This window comes from Heloderma suspectum, chromosome 4 (assembly GCF_057233095.1).
Source record: "Heloderma suspectum isolate Gila_16-S chromosome 4, 16-S_ref, whole genome shotgun sequence".
Taxonomy (NCBI): domain Eukaryota; kingdom Metazoa; phylum Chordata; class Lepidosauria; order Squamata; family Helodermatidae; genus Heloderma; species Heloderma suspectum.
This window is the reverse complement of record NC_139461.1, coordinates 274,780,363-274,795,568: the sequence shown is the minus strand read 5'-3', so window position 1 is coordinate 274,795,568 and position 15,206 is coordinate 274,780,363.

Below are 15,206 nucleotides of genomic sequence, written 5' to 3'. Positions count from 1 at the left end.
ACAGATTTAGAAGTTAATCAGGCTATTAGAATTTTCACTCTTTCTTTTTAAAATTATTATTATTGCCCCCCCCCCCACACACACACACACATTGTATTCAAGCACCCCAACTGAGCTCTTTAACTGGCTTGCTGACATAACACCCTGTAAGGCAAATGGATTCAGGGGAATATATGGAAAAAGTAATGCTGACATACCATGATGGTGTTATTACCATGTTTTTATTAGGACCAACAGACACATGCATCACCAAGTTCAGAAATTGCAGCTGACACCCCACAGGTTCTTAGCTGATTAATCATTTCCAAAGCATTGCTTTTGGACAGGTGACCTCCTTGAACTGGGATCTGAGAACTCTTCCAAGATAAGTTGCTTTAGCACTTGTTGTATTAGGTGTAGAACTATAAAAAGTTGAAGGAGGCCTCATCTCTTCCCTTATTTATTTATTTATTTATTTATTTCATTTCTATACCGCCCAATAGCCGAAGCTCTCTGGGCGGTTCACAAAAACTAAAACCAAACAACACACAATAAAACAATTTAAAATATATAGAACATTAAAACCACAATATAACAATACAACCACAATAAAACCTAGCAGCAGTACAGGAGTTTAAAATACAGATTTAAAACAGCAAAGATAAAAATTTAGAAAGCTAAAATGCCTGGGAAAATAAAAAGGTCTTCACCTGGCGCCGAAAGGAGTACAATGTAGGCGCCAGGCGAACCTCACTAGGGAGCTCATTCCAGAGCCGGGGTGCCACAACAGAAAAAGCCCTCCTCCTAGTAGCCACCCGCCTCACTTCCTTTGGCAGGGGCTCACGGAGAAGGGCCGCTGATGATGATCTTAAGGTCCGGGCAGGCACATATGGGAGGAGGCGATCCTTCAGGTAACCTGGCCCCAAGCCGTTAAGGGCTTTGAATGTTAACACCAGCACTTTGAATCGGGCCCGGAAATGGACTGGCAGCCAGTGCAGCTGGAAAAGTACTGGCGTAATATGAGCTCACAGGCCAGTCCCTGTTAACAATCTTGCTGCCCTATTTTGGACCAGCTGAAGTTTCCGGACCATTTTCAAAGGCAGCCCCATGTATAACGCATTGCAGTAATCCAGACGAGAAGTTATCAGAGCATGGATAACTGTAGCTAGGCTATCTCTGTCCAGATAAGGGCGTAGTTGGTATACCAGCCTAAGCTGATAAAAAGTGCTCCGTTCCACTGAGTTCACCTGTGCCTCAAGTGACAGTTCTGGATCCAAGAGCACCCCCAAACTACGAACCTGATACTTTAGGGGGAGTGCAACCCCGTCCAGAACAGGTTGAATATCACCTAGCCGGGCAGACGAACCACCCACTAACAGTACCTCCGTCTTGTCTGGATTGAGTTTCAGTTTATTAGCCCTCATCCAGTCCATTACCGTGCCCTCAGAACAGCCACTGCCTCACCTGGTTTTGATGAGAAAGAGAGGTAGAGCTGGGTGTCATCCGCATATTGATGGCACCTCAGCCCACACCTCCAGATAACCTCCCCCAGCGGTTTCATGTAGATGTTAAACAGCATGGGGGATAAAATAGAGCCCTGTGGAACCCTATGGCACAATTTCCGTGGCACAGAGCAATAATCCCCCAGCACCACCTTCTGGAATCAGCCATCCAAGTAGGAGCAGAACCACTGTAGTGCAGTGCCTCCAACTCCCAACCCAGACAACCTATCCAGAAGGATACCATGGTCGATGGTATCGAAAGCCACTGAGAGGTCCAGGAGAATCAACAGGGTCGCACTCCCACTGTCCCTCTCCCGGCAGAGGTCATCCCACAGGGCGACCAAGGCCGTTTCCATTCCAAAACCAGGCCTGAAGTCCGATTGAAATGTTGCAATAAGCTACAATTATGTTATTTTCTCTGTCATTATATGGGATTCATGGCAAGTTCCCTTAATGTCTTTCATTTTATGAAACTTCTCTTCAGCTAAGGAAGTGATTCTGTGCTAGAGACAGATTTTTATGAGTTTAATTATAAGTAGGTAATAGAGTCAATGTAAAAATTACCTCTTGACTCTGCAGTTAAAAAAAAAGCCAGTTCCTCCCAGGTAAGAATCAATAAGACAGAAAGAGATCACCATGGCAAGGCCATCAGAAAGGTATCTATGAACAGAAAGCAAATTAGATTAGACTCACTTACTTACATGTCCATACTGCTTGGTTCTTGGCATAGACCTTTCCTCCATTTTTCTTTATATTAGTTTCCACTGGGCAATTATACCCTGATATTCAAAAGCTCTCCTTGTTAAATATGTGTTTGCTGAGTTATAGAACTGGAGAAGTATCCAGTGGGGCCACTGAGCTCACGCAGTTGATGTAGTGTTAGTGCAAGTGACATCTAGTGCAACACCAATAGCATAAGCTGGTGCAAGGGGTTTTCCAGAGAAAATTGGTGTTGTGCTAGAGGTCACTTGCACTAATGTTCAAAAGGAATGTGAGAATCAGAGAAACCTGAGCTCACCAAAGTTCTCCAGAAGCTCATGCTGACTCAAGTCGGTTTCAGATTGTGAGTTTTGTTGTTTTCTTTTTGCATGAAAATCCGTGCATATTTTCATGCATATTTCCCCAAATGTATGCATCAGTTGTTGTCATTGTTCAGTCGTTCAGTCGTGTCTGACTCTTCGTGACCCCATGGACCATAGCACACCAGGCCTTCCTGTCCTGCGCTCTCTCCCGGAGCGTACTCAAGTCTATATTCATTGCATCAGTGATGCTATCTAGCCATCTCATCCTCTGCCGTCCCCTTCTCCTTTTGCCTTCAGTCTTTCCCAGCAACAGGGTCTTTTCCAGAGAGTTTTCTCTTTGCATTAGGTGGCCAAAATATTTGAGCTTCAGCTTCAGTTTCTGTCCTAGTGAGCACTCAGGGTTGATTTCCTTTAGTATTGACTGATTTGACCTCCTTGCAGTCCAAGGGACTCGTAAGAGTCTTCTCCAGCACCACAGTTCGGAAGCATCAATTGTACACATCTACAAAATGTATACATTCTTCTCCCACTGAATAAAGTGCAGTTGTGCACATTTTTCAAAACTAAGCATTTTTTCATGCATATTTTTCAAATGTACTCAGGCTGTTGAACGCATTTATCTTTCTGCCTGAAAATGACATTTGAGAGCTTGGAAATGTAAGGATTTGGACTGCAGATTGTGTCTGAGCCTGTGTTCGATCTGGAAGGTGCCAACTGGGTAAATCCTGGTCAAAAATGAACTGAAGCAAATTTCTCATACATCCCTAGCATCACATCATTTGCATAAGTGCAGCAGCCCTGTTGGATGCTGCTCCTGATCTCCCAGTTTTAAGAGCCATCTCTCAGCATTAAAGTATTTGCATGCATACACAAGGTCCCAGTCTCAGGTTCAATCCTCTCCGGTTTAAAAAAGGGCTCTTGGTAACTAGCAGAGCTAGAAAAACCTGTGCCTGAGACTGTGTTTTCCAGCAGTGAATGGAGCACATCTTACCCTTTTGTACAACCTACTAGGTGAGAGGAGGAAGGGTGAGAACTCTATTCCCTAAGACCCCTTGGCTCTGCCATCTGGCAATGATGCCATCATCATATCATGGCCTGCTCTGGACACAAGGTGTCCAGGTTGTTGTTGTTGTTGTTGTTATTTAAATATCCAGTTGGAATGTGGGAAAGTACTCCAGTTACTCTGGATTAATGTCCGAGTGGGTTTGTGTAGATCTGGTCTTTATGGTGCATTATTAGTGATCAAGCATTCACATAAATAGTAGAAGAGACATTCAGAAGCCTCACTGCTTTGAATCCCAAAGCAAAATTCAAAGTAAAAATGTTTATTTCAGAAAAGAAAGATGCAATATTGTCACATTATAAAGGACAGAAACGCATAAGCATACAAAGTAAAAAACAAAACAAAAAACAAATCCAACACCAAATCTAAGTTGTAAATTTGGTTGAAAAAAAATGAATTACTTTCCCACCAACAACCCTGTAATATCAACAAGTTCCTTCCAGTATGAATGGCAATAACTTTCTTTTAGGTGGCAATGCACTCCTGCTACTTTAAGTGTCTGAGTCTAATGCTCTTTATGTAAAAAGCAGAAGACTCCTTTCTGGGTTTAATGAAGTCAATTTATAGGTAGTCAATATGACTTCTAATTACAAGCAGAGAACTGGAGGATTGATAGCGAGAGAAGAACTAGGGCAGGCAGTTTGTGCCCGGTGACCATAATTAGTTGTCACTTGGCTCTAACTGTAAATCATTTATAAATATATTCCAAATCTTATGGCCTGTCAATATTGCATCTTATGGTTAATGAGATGCCTTTTCAGGTCTCAGATGGAATATCATAAGAGCCAGTATGTTTTTCATGGCCTTTTAGCTCTTGTTTTGTTCTTGTGCAAAGAACCCTGTATCTATCAGAAAGAATAAGTGTTTGGATTGTTGTTGATTTCTTCCTAGAAACACAGCCCTGTTTGAAAATTGGGTTTTGTTTTTGCATTTCCATTATCCATTCCAATGACATCTCTTTAAAAGGTAAGGCATAATTTCCTGAGATGTGTGATGTTGCACTATTATCTAGGAAAAGGTAGCTCCACATTTGAGAGTAGCCTTCTCTTGAATGATTATTTGTGTCAGGAAGACTGAGCAGGGATGTGGGCAAATATCTTCTAACCTAGGAGATGAGAGTGTGGAGAACTTGGAAGTAATTTGGTGAAGCTGGACCCTGAAGTAGACCAGACACTACTCTGTTACCTGGGCAAGGGCTACTAGGACTGGCCCAAGATATTTTGCTGCCTGAGACCACAAGATGGTGGTCTTTCCCATTCCATGTACAAAAGCTGACTGCACTGGTAGCTGAATCTTTCTTCAGCTTCCACCACACGCAGCAGGCTAGCTTAGGGGGCACAGGGAAGGCTGCAGGGTCCACAGCCCTCTCCTCCATCACTTAGCTGCTGTTTACAACAGCTGGGACTGTTTAGCTTGGAAGAAAGAAGGGTAAGGTGAGACATGATAGAGGAGTACAAAATTATGCATGGTGTGGAGAATGTGGATAGGGAGACATTTTTCTCCCTCTATCAAAATACTAGAACCTGGGGTCATCCCATAAAGCTGATTGGTGGGAGATGCAGGACAGATAAAAGGAAGGACTTCATCACACAGTGCATAGTTAAACTATGGAATTTGCTACCACAGGTGATGGCCACCAGTTTGGATGGCTTTAAAAGGGGGTTAGACAAATTCCTGGAGGAGAAGGCTGTCGATGGCTACTAGTCTTGATGGCTCTGTGCTACCTCCAGTACCAGAGGCAGTGAGCCTATGTACACCAGTTGCTGGGGAAGATGGGTGTAGGGTTCTGTTGTGCTCGTGTCCAGTTCGTGGGTTCCTGGTCAACAGCTAGTTGGCCACTGTGTGACAGAATGCTGGACTTGATGGACCCTTGTTCTGATCCAGCATGGCTCTTCTTATGTTCTTAACACTGGCAAATGTAATTTTTCCATCTGTCAGTAGCACTGGGGAATGTGTGCTCCTGACATCAGGTTCACATACATGGAAGCATATCAGTGGAGAGAGGGAGAGAACACTTTTCCTTCCTCCGTCTCACTTCTATTGCTATCACTGGAGTAGTAAGGAAGGAGGGAAGGAGGGACAGTTTTGAGGTTCTCTAGAGGATGGTGGGGAGAGTTTTGATCCCATTGTATTCCCAGTCACATCACTGGCAGTGTGACAGGGGTTACGTAGTCTCAGAATTGCGCTTGGAATAAACTGAGATATTTTCCTTGAAATAGTTTGTGACCAGTGCCAAGCCTGATGGATAAGTTTGTTCTATCACTAGCAAGGATAGAAGAATAGGATCCTACTATTTCATACCAAACACAACCAAGCCAGAAGCTTCATATTGCTGGCCAATTCGTTGAGGAAAATTCTATTGCTTGGAAAGGAGGGTGCTCCCAGATGAAAATAAATCCTGCCATTTCTGGTGACTAGTTTTCCTCACAACCCTTTTTATTTCCTGGTAAGAAGGAGATGCTATTAATATATAGCGTTTTAGAGACACCGAGAATGAAAAATCAAGAGAGAAATAAGAAAATGAAACTCCATGCTTTTGAAGTGATTTAAAAAACAAAACAAAACACTCTCCTTTTTAATTCTGAGACATGCTAGTTTTGAGGACAGAAATATTTATCTCAGCCCTGCTGAGGGCTGAGATAAGTTTCATTGAATGATAAGGATCTCTTTAAAGTCTGCCCCCTCATAAGGCCTTTCCTAAATGGTTTGTGACTATCTACTTTAGATGGAATTAATATCTAATCTCCCAGGCATTTGTTCCCATTCTTTTGCCTACTATCCCCCCACAACACACACACCAACTCATCTTCCATTATGGGTTGGATCCATATTTAGACATATTTAGAGTAGACCCACTGAAACCAAGTTCTGGGTACAAATCATGATGGCTATATATTACTTCCAGGATGCCTCTGTATGCAGGTTCCTTGGGAAAACATGCAGAAAGGTGCTGTTGCACTCAAATTCTGCTTATGGGCTTCTCATAAAGGGCATCTGGTTGACCACTGTGCAAACAGAAGGCTACACTAGATAGGCCTTTGGTCACATCCAGTGTGGCTCTTCTTATGTTCTTAAGTCCCATTTATTTCATTTATATTCTGCCATTTTCAATAGAACTCAAAGTGGCATTCCAAGGGTTCTTAGGAGGTCTCCTATCCTGGTCTGGGCTTTATCCATCTCTAGGGATGGCGGAGAATTTCTCCCCGAATTCGGCCCCCCGAAATCGGCGGTGAAATTCTCCGCCCCCCCGCCCCCCCCCGGGATGGGACTTACCTTTGGCGAATGTCCCTCCCGGCGGCGGGTCCCGGCGGCGGTTTGTCGGCCTTTCGTTGGGGGCAGGGGCAGCAGCCGGTCTTCCGACCGGCTGCCGCCGCCGCCATTACAAAGTGTAAAAAAAACAAAAAACCCCGTGATAGGCTATGTAACAATTAACGTAGCCTATCACGGCTAGATTTCCAAAGTCAGCCGTGATAGGCTATGTAAATCGTTACATAGCCTATCACGGGTGACTTTGAAAAGAAAAAAAAAAGCACGTACGCAAATGGCAGTGCCCTATGGGCACCGCCATTTGCGTTCCTTATTTGGTCCCGGTAGTCTACGTAAATCTTTACATAGACTACCGGGACCAAATAAGGAATGCAAATGGCGGCGCCCATAGGGCGTCGCCATTTGCGTAAGCACTTTTTTTTTTCAAAGTCATCCGTGATAGGCTACGTAACGATTTACGTAGCCTATCACGGCTGACTTTGGAAATCTAGCCGTGATAGGCTATGTTAATCGTTACGTAGCCTATCACGGGTTTTTTTTTGTTTTTGTTTTTTACACTTTGTTTCGTGGCCGGGGAGATGGGGCGCTTCTCCCCGGCCTGAATTTCGGCCGGGCGAGGCGGGAAGCCTCCCCCCCGGCCTGAATTTCGGCCGGGTGAAGCGGGACACCTCCCCCCCTTGCCTGAACTTCGGGGGGAGAAGCAAAGCACCTCCCCCCCACCGCGAAGCACCCCTGCGAAAAGGTAAGTGACTTTCGTACATCACCTATCCATCTCTTTGTTTTCATTTGACCAGGGCTCAAAGATAATATACAGTGGTTCCGAGAGTTCTTCTGTCAGTTCCTTTATTAATCTAGGATGCAGTTCATCTGGTGCTGGAGATCTGAACTCATTCAAAGTAAATAGGTGTTCCTTGACCATATGCCTATCAATCTCAAGCTGCAATCCTGCCCCTTCAGCCTGTACTTCACCTTTGCCAGGGGGGTCATAGACCCTCTTTTGGGAGAAGACAGAGCCAAAATAGGAACTGAGCACTTCTGCCTTTTCTTTGTTGCAGATCAAGTGGGGCCAGCTCCCAGACTGTTTTCTCTTTCTTAATTTGACATTTGTGCAAATTGTGGTTGTAATCTGCATACGTTATGCAAATGACCACCTCAATTTGCACAAATTAAGCACAAATTACGCACCATTCGCACAAATGTCAATTTAAGGGGGAAACCCCCTGAAAGAAGTTCCCAGATTTTGGGAAAAGTCTGCAAATGCAAGCTAAGCCATCAGGCAGTGGGAAGCCATCAGGAAATGACCTTATAACATAATGTAGGGATGTATGAATCAGCAAAAATTGAGCTTGCTGAAGTTCACTGATTTCTACCTTGAAGCTTGTTCCAACTTGAGGCATTGTCAGATTGTGAGCTTTGTTTTTGTTTTTTCCTTTTTGGATGAAAATCCGTGCTTATTTTCATGCATATTTTTTTTTCCAAATGTACACATTCTTCTCTCATCAATTAAAGTGTATTTATCCACATTTTTCAAAAGCATGCATTTTTTCATGCACTATTTTCAAATGTATGCATGCTGTTGAACACATTTGTTTTCTGTCCACAAAGGACATTTCAAGTTTGCAACATAGATTGCGTCCTAGCCAGTGTTTGGTTGGGAAGGTGCAAACTGGGTAAATCCTGGTCAAAAAACAAACTGAAATGAATTTCTCATACATCCCTAACATAATGTACTTCAGCCTTGTCCAACTTGGTGCCCTCCATATGTTTTGGAGGGACATGGGAGAGGGCTTTTTCTGCTGTGGCACCCTGGTTGTGGAATGCCCTCCCCTTGGAGGCACAATTGGGGCAGACATTGGTTTCATTTTGGCGCCAAGTTAAAGCATAGCTTTTTATCAAAACCTTTGAGGGCTAAATGCATTCCCTAAAGTAGCACACTGGTTTAACTGTTTTATTGTTTTAGATTTTAAATTGGCATTAGCTTGTTTAATGGTTTAATCTGTTTTTAGCGGTTTAAATTATTTATTGTTTTATACTATCTAAATTGATTGTATCTGTATGCTGTCCTGAGATCCTAATGATATAGCGAAGGATATAAATGTTCTAAATAAATAAACAAACAAAGTTTTGGGCTACAACTGCTAGTTTTCCTGACCATTGGGTACCATGTTGGGGAAGGCTGAGTAGCCCATACCACCTCATTTCTATGCTTTTATTAAATTATTGTTTTGAAAACTGTTATGAAAACCTGTGTGGGAAGCAGAGATGGGCGAATCCCCCAACATCCGGTCTGGGAGGGCAGTCCACCACGGGGCAATTCAGGCCTCTTGTAGCCCAGCAGATTTCTCTGGAGACCTGCTGCTTCCACCAGAGTTGGCGGAGTGGCTCTCCAGCTTTCTAAAAGACACAGTAGGCTAATGGTGGCTGCCATTAGCCTATTGTGGGAAAATTACAGCTGTAAATGGCATATTGAATGCCATCTGCGGCCATAAAATACTTACTTTTACAAATATTGCAGCTGCTTATGACTGTATTTATGTAAAGGTAAGTGCTTTATGGCCACAGATGGCATTTTTGTTGTTCATTCAGTCTTGTCCGACTCTTCGTGACCCCATGGACCATAGCATGCCAGGCCTTCCTGTCCTGAGCTCTCTCCCGGAGTGTGCTCAAGTCCATATTCATTGCATCGGTGATGCTATCTAGCCATCCCATCCTTTGCTGTCCCCTTTTCCTTTTGCCTTCAATCTTTCCCAGCATCAGGGTCTTTTCCAGGGAGTTTTCTCTTCGCATTAGGTGGCCAAAATATTTGAGCTTCAGCTTCAGTATCTGTCCTTCCAATGAGCACTCAGGGTTGATTTCCTTTAGGATGGACTGATTTGACCTCCTTGCAGTCCAGGGGACTCGTAAGAGTCTTCTCCAGCACCACAGTTCGAAAGCATCGATTCTTCGGCGCTCAGCCTTCCTTAGAGTCCAGCTCTCACAGCCATACGTTGCTACTGGGAAAACCATAGCTTTGATTATACGAACCTTTATCGGCAAGGTGATGTCTCTGCTTCTCACTATGCTGTCTAGGTTTGCCATAGCTTTCCTCCCAAGGAGCAAGCGTCTTTTAATTTCATGGCTACAGTCACCGTCTGCGGTGATTTTGGAGCCCAAGAAAATAAAATCTGTCATACACCATTTACAGCTGTAATTTTCCTGTGATAATTACATTTTTTGCATTTTTTAGAAAGCTGGAGACCCACCCCATGGGAACTCTTGCGGACATGGAGGTGAGTGTGGCCAGTCCAGTGAAGAATCCAGAGGTCAGATTCTTTGGAATCCAGCCTCATTTGAGTCAGTGACAGATTTCTCTGGCATGCCTAGTAGGAAGACTACCTTCAACAGGTGTTCTCTCTCTCTCTCTCTCTCTTTCTCATTTAAATGACAAGGAACACAGAACACAAGAGGCTAATCAATTCTTTAAAAATCTTTGCTCTGCCAATGCAGATTGAAGTTTGCATAAGGCTGAACAATTCTCCAAAATGACTATCTCTCTCTTTTCTGGGGAACTGATTTTATTATGCATTTAATAACCTTTTACAGAGGAGCATAATGATTATAATAAAAATAAACAACATTTGGTCAATACTGCATAGACTGTGTCTGCAGTGTTCCAAAATGGAACACCCTGAGCCGTTCTGCTTATGAGCTTCACTGCCAAGATGCAGGAAGCAGATTTACTATAGTCACTAACCATCATGGCAGCAGCAGAACCTCGGTTTTCCAAATGCGCTCCCAATACCGCAAGCCTAAGTCATTGACACATGTTCTGAAGTTTGAGCTATTTAATTTCCAAAGTGTTAAATTATTAATTTTAACTTGGTTCATTTTGTGCTGTAAGCTGCCCTGAGAAGTTTTTGTTACAGGGCAGCCTATAAATTATAAAAAAAATACAGCTAGAATGTAATCCTGTGATCCCCAGGGGGGCATCCCAGGGGTCATAGCATGCTGCAGATGTCCCTTCCATGGGAAGAGAGGGAGGTCTGCCCATGGAGAACAAAAGAAGAGACATGCTGCATCATACCAGGGTCCATCTAGTCCAGCATTCTGTTCACGCAGTGGCCAACCAGTTGTGGGGAAACCCACAAGCAGGACATGAGTGCAACAGCACCCTCCTGCCTGTGTTCCCCAGCAACTGGTATACATACTGCCTCCGATGCTAGAGGTAGCATATAGACAACAGGACTAGTAGCCATGGATAGCTTTATCCTCCATGAATTTGTCTAATCCCCTTTTAAAGCTATCCAAAATGATGGCCACATCTTGTGGCAGTGAATTCCATAGTTTAATGATGTGCTGTGTGAAGAAGTACTTCCTTTTATCTGTTCTTCCTGTCAATGTTCTGTCAATGGTGGGGACAAAAAATGGGGCAGTTTGGGGAGCATGACAGGGGCAGCCAAGGGTCTGCAGTTTCCTAGGTCTTCTTGTTCCTCTAACATGCCCCCGAACACACCAGGAAACTATGACAGTTAGCACAGTAAATGGGGATGAACAAAAACAGCCATCCATCCCCTTCATCTTGGCAGGCTTAGGACGTGGCAGTTTCTCACCATGGAACTCCCCCACCTACACCTTAGGATTGCTCCATTAGAGGTACCTAGTTTCTTGGGGGATAAAAAAAAAAAATCAGACCCCAAAGGATTTTATTAATAAATGTATCTTACAAAGCAAACCTATGCATGTCTATTCAGAAGTAAGTCCCACTGAGTTCAGTCGGTCTTACTCCCAAGTAACATGTAGCCCTAAACAGGTGGTTAGAACTAATGATGGGTGAACATGCCCCAAGTAAGTTCATTATTTATTCAGAAAATAATGAACTTACTCATGTAGGCTTGGATGATGAGAGAGTTCTCCCTCCAAGTTCTCCCTCTCATTCCATGTAAATGAGCTTTTGCACATGGCAATATCAAAGTGCATCTCTTGGAAGCTGTAGTGGCAGCTGGGACAATGGGGGAAGCTGCTAAGGAGACTGTAGGATGACTAAAAATAGGGAGCGGCTGCCAAGTCCTCCTTCCCACAGAACCAGAGTGTTGGCAGTGAGGAGGGAAGCAGCACCGGATTATGCAAGGACAGAGTTAATCCAACCAATGCAGTGCATGTGCAGAAATGGCATGTTGTAGATACAGATTGCACATGCTCAAAGGCTTGCGATCAGTTCTGAACTTAACAGCGAATTCGTAAACCACACTCAAAGAACCAAAGAACCATAGAACCATAGAATAGTAGGGTTGGAAGGGGCCTGTAAGACCATCGAGGCCAACCCCCTGCTCAATGCAGGAATCCAAGTCAGAGCATCCCCAACAGATGGCTGTTCAGCTTCATCTTGAATGCCTCCAGTGTGGGAGAGCCCCCCACCTCCCTAGGTAATTGGTTCCATTGTCGTATTGGTCTAACAGTCAGGAAGTTTTTCCTGATGTTCAGCCGGAATCTGGATTCCTGTAACTTGAACCCGTTATTCTGTGTCCTGCATTCTGGGATGATCAAGAAGAGATCCTAGCCTTCCTCTCTGTGACAACCTTTCAAGTACTTGAAGAGTGCTATCGTATCTCCCCTCAGTCTTCTCTTCTCAAGGCTAAACAGGTTCATTAAAAGGGTCATTAAAAAGGTGAGCATTACAAAGGGAGAGGTTCAGCTAGTGAGTGGACTAATTACAAAATTTGGTGACATCACTAGTTAAGAATTAAAAGTATCCTATGCAAGTATCACTTGCATGATGGTCAACGTGAGTATAAAGGGGCTGCAGGGATACGTGCTTAGCCCTGCCCTTGAAGTTGTGCAACTCCTCTTGGCTCTTCACATGTTGAGGGGTATAATGTCTGCAGCAGGGAGCCTTTTTCTACCCATGTAGGCTCCGTGCACAGTTTAGAGCCCTGATTTTCCAGGGTTCTAAATCACACAGGGAGCCTTACACAGATAGAAAAGGTTTACTGCTGGAGACATTATCCCTCAACACATGAAGGGCTGGCAGGAGCCACATGACCTCAGGGGTGGGGCTAAACCTGTGGTCCCAGAGCCCCTTTGTACTTGAGTTGACAGCTGTGTGAGGAATGCCTGCACAGGGCTTCTGTCAACTTCAAAACCCAGGCAAAGGACCTAATTGTGAGAAGACCCTTCAGTGTGGTGGCCCCCTCTCTATGGAACCCCCTGCATCTGGAAGTCAGGCAGGTCCCAACACTGTATTTCTGGTGCCTCCTGAAAACATCTTTATTTCAGGAAGCCTTTCTTGACTGACCAGCCATTATTTTTTAATTTGTATTCTGTTTTGTAAAAATAATTTTTAATATGAAGTTTTATTCTTTTATCTTCTCATCTTTTTTTATCTTTTATTGTTCAACCCTCTGGAATCTGTCTAGATGTGGAGCAGTTTATAAATGTAGTAAATAAAATAGATACTTATAATAGCAAACAATATTAAACATCCTTGTTTACATGACAGTGAGTGGCTGGTGTCTAGTAGTTTCTAGATGCATTGTCTTTATTTTGGATCTGAAGATAAACAGTCTGGCAGTTTGACTGGAAGTAGTGAAGTTGACTGAGAGCTGGCAAAAAGGAATGTGGAGAGGGTTTCAAGGGCATGTTTGAAAAGCCAGAAACCTCCATTTGTCAGTCCTTGCAAGGAACTGGCCCTCTAATAGACTGTTGTGGAGAAAGGAAAGATGATGCCATGCATGATTACCCCAATCCAAAGGAAAATGCATGGAGCATTTTCACATATATGGAACACTTTCAGAAAGGTCAAATTGCGAGCGGAGATGGGTTAAAGAAGACGCAGACAACAAACTTGGGTTGAAAATTGGGCCACATTTATTGAAATAGCTGCAAAGGGGTAACTAGGACGGGCATCTAACTGTGTCAGCAGCTAGCTGGCACTTCTTGGGCGAAAACACTTCTTGGGCCATCCCTCCAGACTGCCCCTTCTGGGGGAGGTAGACCTTCCGGTGTCACCCCCAACCCGGTGCCACGAAACACCTGGGTGAGTGAGTAGGGTTGGTCTCCCAGGCAACCCTTATCCCCCCGCCGAGCCGCACAACCCGTTCGGGGGGCCTCAGGCGTCACCTGTCACCATAAGGTGCCTCTGCATGCACACCATCCCTACTTTCCTGTTTTTGCCCGTCCTAGCCGCCAACTGGAAGGTGACTGATGATAAAGACCATATTCCCTTACAGGACACACTCGACCCGCAGAACAGTGTGACGTAGGCAAAAAAGACGCACAGTAATAGGCCAATCGAACTGTGAGCCAAAAAATTCCTACATGGTTCCCAAAGGGCAACCGGTAATAAACCCACACTGCTTAGGGGAGGGTGGGAGGGAGCTGCGTCGAGCCAGAGAGCTGAGATTGGGAGGGAGAGCTGAGTTTAAGGCAGCTCAGCCTGCCCCTCCCTGCATGGTGGTGCCACTGCGGTGCACCAATCAGAGGCCCCTACATCTTGTCACCCCACCCGCCCGCAATGGCCCCCCCTTTCAGCCAGACAAGCTGGCGCCGGGGTGAGGGCATTTGCGAGCGGAGATGGGTTAAAGAAGACGCAGGCAGCAAACGTGGGTTGAAAATTGGGCCACGTTTATTGAAATAGCTGCAAAGGGGTAACTAGGACGGGCATCTAACTGTGTCAGCGGCTAGCTGGCACTTCTTGGGCGAAAACACACCCAGCCTGAGGGGTGGCGGTGATCTCGCCATCCCTCTGGACTGCCCCTTCTGGGGGAGGTAGACCTTCCGGTGTCACCCCCAACCCGGTGCCGCACAACACCTGGGTGAGTGAGTAGGGTTGGTCTCCCAGGCAACCCTTATCCCCCTGCTGAGCCGCACAACCCGTTCGGGGGGCCTCAGGTGTCACCTGTCACCATAAGGTGCCTCTGCATGCACACCATCCCTACTTTCCTGTTTTTGCCCGTCCTAGCCGCCACAGGAGTCACAAGCCTAGAGCTTGTGAAACTCCCCCCACCTGCGCAGAAGAACTTCCCGCAGGCCCCTTTGCAGATCAGACAGAAATATGTTATACATTACATGAGACAGGCGGACACTGTCCATCCTGTAACGCTCCCTCCATGTCCACAGAATTCCCTGGCGGGTGGTGCATCCATCACCTCATTCGCATAGGCCATAAGCCATTTCTCTGTGCACTTTCAGACGTGCCCTGCCACTGGCAACATCATTCCATTCCTTCCCATTGATCCATGGGAGCAGTGAGGGCTGCAATAGGCTACTTCCGGCCAGGTATGCCAGACCACCTGCATCTCAACCAAGGCCTGTTCAATCAGGTCCTCACCTGGCTTACAGCCGAAGTCATTCCTCTCAATGTGCAGCACCTGGACCTGCGGAGGAATATTGACAAAC